Raw genomic sequence first — 7,490 nt, 5'->3', positions numbered from 1 at the left:
TAAATTACTAAATAACATCAATTTTGTTAAATAAAGCAGGGTCAATGTTCGGATTTATTTTCCAAAAATGTGGTGTTATTAATCCTCGAGTAAAATTTTCTGATATACATTCTGTTATATTTATATTTCATATATTTGAAACGAATACCGAAACTGCGTAGTAAAAAGCCGGGTTACCTTAAATTGTCCTAGTTTCGATACGGATATTCCGAGTCGTCCGCCAACACAGATAAATCAACGTATGGTGGTGACTTTTTCTTTTAATTTTCATTAAAAAAAACCAGCGAATTTCAGTCGTTGCCATTTTATTCATCAGTTAATAAATTAGAAATCATTTGCACCGACTTATTGGGTATGATCCAGGTCGGGGTTGACGTACAATTTTATACCCACTTTCGGAACTATATTTAGCTTACTGAAAATTACCAAAGCAACGGTTGCTGGTAGCAGAGACGTGAGACGTATTAGCAGAGATTTATGACATACGTCTCTGCTGGTAGCTCTGACAGCTTTAGTTCGACAAGACTTTCTTAAGAGCTACACGACAACTCAGGTAACCGAGTTTTTGTAGCTTCCTTTTGAGGAATTCATCTACCATTATTCTCGATATGATCAGCACTAAATTTGATAATATACTCCTGTTACTCAAATATGCTAAAATGTCGGGTACATCAAACCAGAGACGTATATATACGTCTCTGATCAAACTATACTCAAGTGCACCAAGTATTCATTCAAATATCATCATTTTGTGTTTAATGTAACTTTTAAATAGTCTAAACTATTACAGTAATAGACTACCAGTAGGATACCTAGAGCTGACCTATGTGTGAAAATAATTTTTCAATGGGGCTAAGGAGAATAGCTCTTACTGTGTGCTATATTTATTACTATCGCAGCCTATAATATGAATAAACATAATCCTATCAACTACACAACTATATGAAGTAATTGACACTTTAATTAAAAGCAAAAATTACACATAATTTCATGTTTTATCTGTCCAGTTTTGTCATGATGAAACTGCAAAATATGCTAAATTCATGTCTTTTGTATATCAAAAGTCCTCCCAAGCTTTAGAACTAATCATTATTAACAGCACGTAAATATATTTGATGTCATGTTTGAATATCAATTTATTGTGAAATAGTAAATACAATTTTTCAGAATTCAGTTATCCTCAAAAGTCACATCAAATAACATTTCTGTCTCTTAAAGATTACTCATAAACTTATGAAAGAACCTTTTGCTGATTGTTACTGAATTTCCTTTTTTCAAGATATATATTTCTCTGTGTTATTTGTCGAGGCAGAGCCTTATGCTAAGTTACTATCAAATACCAGTAAGAAAGAAATTTTAATCGCTCTGTTATGAGCCATCACGGTTAACAATAGGAAAGTTTAATGTAGTGGAATAAGTTCAGGTTACTTGCTTACATTTGATTGAAATCATCCTTAGATTTGAGACTCATGTGTGTCTTCTCCTCTGGTGTTGGCAATGACATTATAAAGATTGACCAGAAAGATGTGTGATCAAAACAACCATCCATTGTGTGACCACTAAGAGAGCCGTTATCATTAGAAGTATCAGTATATATTTGCTATGAAGATGCCTTTTCCACCTAACCGATTACACTGCCAAGAATGAATCATTTATTTTTATTAAAATCAGTTTATAAAAGATAACAATGATGGCTTGATGGTATGCCCATTTTGATTCTGACTGAACCCAAGGGGCTGATGGGCCGGGCCAAAAGGGGTCATATTGACTTAAATCTTCTTCACAAGACCCAGATATGATAGAATCAAATACTCTTCATGAATGCAAGCATCTTAAGGTGCTTTACCAAAAATGTGAATTTCATGGCCCCAGGGTATCACATATCCTGTGGGGAGTGGGTAAATTTACTATAGTTTACATACGAAAACTAGATTTTTGAGCTTAATTTGTTTAATTTCCAATGGAAATATGTAAGACTTGGTTAGAATTATGAGTAATGGCCTGATAGTATGCCCATTTGACCCTGACTGAACCCAGGGCCTGATGGGTGGGGCTAAAAGGGGTCATATGGACTTAGATTTTAAAAATCTACTTTTCCACCCCCAGATATGGTAGAATCAAATGCTCTTCATGAATGGAAGCATCTTTGGTTTTGATTACCAAAATAATGTTGGTTATTTCCCACTGGAAATAACCTGATTTTGTTTTGATGGAATGCACATATTGACACTGTCTACATTCAATGTCACAATTTCTGTTTTATGACACTTGATAACTATACATTCACCTTTATATTCAATATTGCTTATCTCAAGTGACTGTCAAGGCAGCTAGTCCTCTTGATTGATATGCATGTACCTTTACACTTAATCGTTTGATTTTACAGGAAAAAAACTGTAAAGAAAGAATACGATACTGGATGTAGAATTAATGTTTGAACCAGCATAATCTGCAACATGATAGTGGATATTCAGGATTAATACCTATATAAGACGAAGGATCAGGGTGGCTAAAGAAGCATCACAGAAATCCTGCCAGATAACTTTCCATTGTGTAGAGTATTAGTTGATTATACTGTAAAGCAACATGTCTGAAATTTTTGGAACTCGTTCTAGTGAATTATTTCGTGTTGGTAAACCCAAAGACAGAATGGACAGATATTCAGATTTGTTTTATAGAAGTGAAGTTTTGATAGATTCACTACATTGTGATCAAGGGGCAGCTGCAGATACAAAACATGATGACCTTGAGACAGCTGCAGATACAAAAACGGGTGACCTTAAAACTGATTATTGTGACCTTGAGACAGACTCGTACAACTACTCAGAAAAATGCACTGAATTTACTGGTGACCTTAAAACTGATCGTGGTGACCAATACAACCCAGGTGATGGTTCATTTGATAGAATTTCAGGCCTAGTATTAGACAATTCATCAATTTCTGGGCAGTCTCATGATCAAATTGTCACATCATGTCAAGGTGATAAGATGAAATCAAATTCAGAAGTGTCTGATTTAAATCATTTGGAAACTGACGGAAATGAATTTGCTGCACATAATGAAGAAACATCAGTCAAGATGGTTGGAGTATCACATGATCAGTGGCCACAGGAAAATGGATGTGCATTTAGGGTCAAAGCTATGGATATGGATGGAAGACCACAAAGGACAAATATGTAAGCAAAGTAATCGGTGATCTTTAATTAGAAAATCACAAAATTAGGTTGATTGAAGCATAAAAAAGGGACCAATGTACTTTGGTATATAAACAAAAATTCAAACAGCTAGTTCTCAATAAAGATGTTTTAATTTTAAAATGTGAATATACCTTAACACTTACAGATTTTCATTTATGTTAGTGCAAAAATTATATTTCAAGTATACTACAGAAGAAGGTTGTCAACAAATATAGATATTTTCCTAAAGAATGAATGAAAATGTAGAGAAAACATACATAGGATTTTTGCCATGAAGTAAAGGTGTTGTAATTAAATACTTATTTTTCTCAAAATAAATTGTTCTTTCAATGCTTCTAAAACTGCATTGAACTAGTGTAAACATAAAATCTGGTGTTTGAATGCATTAGATTGTTATTCTGGTTGGTCTGTAATAAGTGATATATCATTTTTCATATAATGGACTAACATTGATCTACTATCACATTTTCAGGACTGTGAAAAAGATAGCCAAAACGACAGAAGATTTTTCATCATTTGAATATCGTCATGACCACTTGTCCAGAGGGCATTGTTTGATTATCAGTAATTCAGAGTTTAGAGCAAAACAAGATCGCCCTAGAAGGTCTGGATCATTGAGAGATGCAAAAACTCTTAGAAATCAGTTTCAGAAATTGGGGTTCTGCCCAATCAAGACTTCAGATGGGTCAGAAGAAATGATTCATCAGAATCTATCTCGGGAACAATTATTGCAAATACTGTCTGATGGTACGTATGCTACATGTATATCAAAATATAGAGTTGTCATCAATCAGTAATTTATCAGCTCATTCGGGCATTTTCTTAAACTTTCAACAGCTTTGCTTTATTCATTGGTTGGATCAAGATATCAATCATTAATTACATTATATCTGTACATTGTTGACTCATCTGACTTTTCTAACACTGCACAAATATGAGCAGTGATTGGAAAGAGAGGTGTTTATATGTCACTATGACATCTGGTGATAGAATCAAGAAAAATAAAAAAACAAAGAAATGTTAGATAGTAAGTACATTCAAGAAATGAAGAGAATTTGGCAGGTTACAGAAAGTGATCGATCACACATATATTTCTATTTTAGCTACTAATCCGATGCTAAATGACCATTCTGACCATGACTGTTTTGTTTGTGTGATTTTGTCATATGGACTGGAAGGTACAGTGGTTTGTCCAGGAGAAATTGATGATGTATTTGTCGAGTTTTACTCCATTCTAGAATTTTTCAAACCTCAACATTGTCCATCTCTTGCAATGAAACCTAAACTTTTCTTCGTACATGTAAGTATATTCATTGTAGAAAAACAAATACCTCTTATGTTTTCATAAAGACTCATTTAAGTGTGTGAAGTTAGAAATTGATTTGTATTGTTTAATTAAGATTGTGATTAATCTTGTTTAAAAAAAAAAAAAAAACGTTTCTTTGTGTTTATGAAGTTTACACTTTTAATATTAGATAATGGTATCATCTATACATATGTAATAAACAGAAAGGAACAAAAACCTGATAGTTGAGAAATGACTATAGTTAAATCCCTGTGAAATGAACCATGGCTCTGATTAGTTTATACATGTACTATGAACAGAATTAATGATATTTCCAGTAAATTCAAAGGACTCCTATCCAATAGCGACTGCTTGATTCTGCCTTCTTATATTTTATAACAACACTCTGGATTGTTTAAACTCCTATATCCTGTAAGTCACTTAGATTTTGCGAATACTTTATTTCAAGAAACTTACCTCTTCAGACATATTTGCGAATGCATGATTTTGCAAAAAGTGGTCTAGAAATGGATTTAAATTCATGAATGATAGGCTATGAGGTACATGGACTCGGATATTGATAACGGAATCGGCATGGATTTCATCAAGGGTTCTTTTGATACAAATAATCACGAGGAATTTGAACTCACATTTGACTCTCCTTGTGTATTAATGGAATTTTATATACCATGGGAAATATACATGATTTACAATTAACATAATCTTTGACTGAAAAGTATACATTATATGCTACATATGAAGGCTTTTTCATATCAAACAGGGATGTACACCATATGAAATACATGAAACACAAGCAACAGTGCCATCCTCAGCAAGAGATGGTTCAGATGGATGTGTGATGACAACATCTCTCCCTTCAATGGCAGATTGTCTTGTTCAGTTTTGTGGTGTAGATGGTGCGTATGTGTTTGATTTCCCCACTGTAGACATAATAATAATAATAATAATAGACATGACATGTACACATTTTGTAATCTTTGTTAATAAGAGATATAAAAATTGCATTAACATTTTCTGTTTCATAAAAGTCTAATATGTAGTATTCTGAGTGATGATTTTTACTATTTCCCACATACAAGACTTGAAGGAAATTTCACTGTATACTCCAAGAGTAAGATGTATAAACAGTATACAAATAACAGTTGTTTATTAAGAGGATATTAATTGTTGATATTTTTTTGCAAAGTGAATTTGTAAAAGTGAGATGTGTTGAATGAAAAAAAGGCTTTAACATGTATTTAGTTTTATGTGATGTTCATTTGTTTTTCAGGCATATTTGGATGGGGAAGGAATAGGAAGCGTGGATTATCTTACTATGTCCAGGCTTTGTGTGAAAGTCTTAAAAAATTCTGTATATTGAAACTTGAAAAGGGACATAAATCAAAAGAAATTTCATCTCTGTTCTCAGCATAAACAAAGCTTTTGTGCGTATCTTAGAAGATGATGACAACACAATTGATGAGGAATTTGGTGTGCCGTCAACCTTTTCTACATTAACTAAGCAGATGTTTTTCTATCCTAAAACATCTCAGAACGACCTTGAAACAGACACAGGATAGCTGCTCTGACAATACTGAAGCTCATGGATATTTTGATAGCCATTACTAATGTTGCGATATTCACAGGTCGCTTGGATGAAAAGCTTGTAATGATAAACGTATGAAAATTTCACGGCAAATTTTGCAGTATATATGAAGATGTTTTTATAGACATTGGTCAACTACGGAACACCAGCTGTACAGTTATAATGTAATCATGTGACATGGGCTCTGTTAATTAATTGTTGGCCATACTGATCAATGATGTATCTTGTTCATTAACAATGAAAACACAACCTGCTGATAAAAGAATGATAGGATTATTACCAGAATGTTACCAAATAAGACCTTTTAGCGGAATTATATTTTAAGCGCCACATAGCAGAGTAGATGTATACAATGTCTAACTCTATTGGAAGTAGAGACAGCGAAGCAGACAGAAGTAGCGTATCATCTGCTAGCAAAACGCAAGATATGTGTATATCCCTTACTTTTAACCCAGAATTTTGATTATCTGGTTCTACAGCAAGGTCACCTTAATGTAAGTCTGTTATGCAAGTTGTGTAAAGGTCAAGTAGTGACCTTTTGCACTATTATGTTTTAATTATTCATGTAATGACATGTGACTTGACATTAGACATCTGATTGGACAGTACCAAATAACATCTCTGGTTTTCTTCGGACTTTCTTGTCATGCTTTCTTGGCACTTCACACCTTTCCCTCCTTGGGTGTAGAACCTGTTTGTCCGCGGGAGAAGATTGGTTTTCCTTGTAGATGCGTCGTCGCTTAGCCCGTCCCGTCCCTGTTGGAGATTTTTTTACTTTAAACTCCCACCTAATCCCGTGGGGTGAGTGTCAGAATGAATTTTGTGTCTTGTATACATTCTATCTTGAGTGAATGAAATTGAAGCATGTTAATTCTATAAAATTAACATGTAAACGTATTTTTTTTATATTTCTGTAAGAGAATTGTATATACTGTTTTTTTAAAATATATTGTAAATTCTAAAATACAATTTACAATAATATAACTATGTATAAATGTGTAATTGTGTAAAATCGAATACATGTGTATCAATAACCGTGACGGGTTTATCGCCCTTGTGTAAGAATGAACGTTGAGAGTGTGCTCATGTAATGTATTTTTATGTTTCAGAGTTTATATCCACCTTTAGTTCAATAAAAACCAAGAACCCTAAACAGTGTTTGTATTAGAATCAGACATGCACTTGTTACAGTAGTATACAGTTTCTCGGTGTGGCCATGGGTGATGTTTTTGTTATTTAGATTACCCCATTATAAAGGTTTTAATTAAAATTGAAAAAATAAATCCTTGCTAAAATTTGTCTTGTCATGTTAAAGTGGGCAATGTAGGGTTTCATTTTTTTAGAATAATATTTTGTGTTGGAGATTACTATTTGGGCAATGTAGGGTTTCATTTTTTTAGAA

The 7,490-nt window shown here is 33.3% G+C and overlaps 1 pseudogene; it reads left to right on the top strand.

The window, feature by feature from the left end:
- Positions 1–459: 459 nt before the first annotated feature.
- Positions 460–7,241, top strand: LOC132547287 (caspase-7-like; annotated as a pseudogene).
- Positions 7,242–7,490: the final 249 nt, after the last annotated feature.

This window comes from Ylistrum balloti, unplaced genomic scaffold (assembly GCF_031769215.1).
Source record: "Ylistrum balloti isolate Yb309-2 unplaced genomic scaffold, AGI_CSIRO_Ybal_v1 Utg369946, whole genome shotgun sequence".
Classification (NCBI taxonomy): Eukaryota; Metazoa; Mollusca; class Bivalvia; order Pectinida; family Pectinidae; genus Ylistrum; species Ylistrum balloti.
This window is presented reverse-complemented; position numbering and strand designations above follow the sequence as displayed.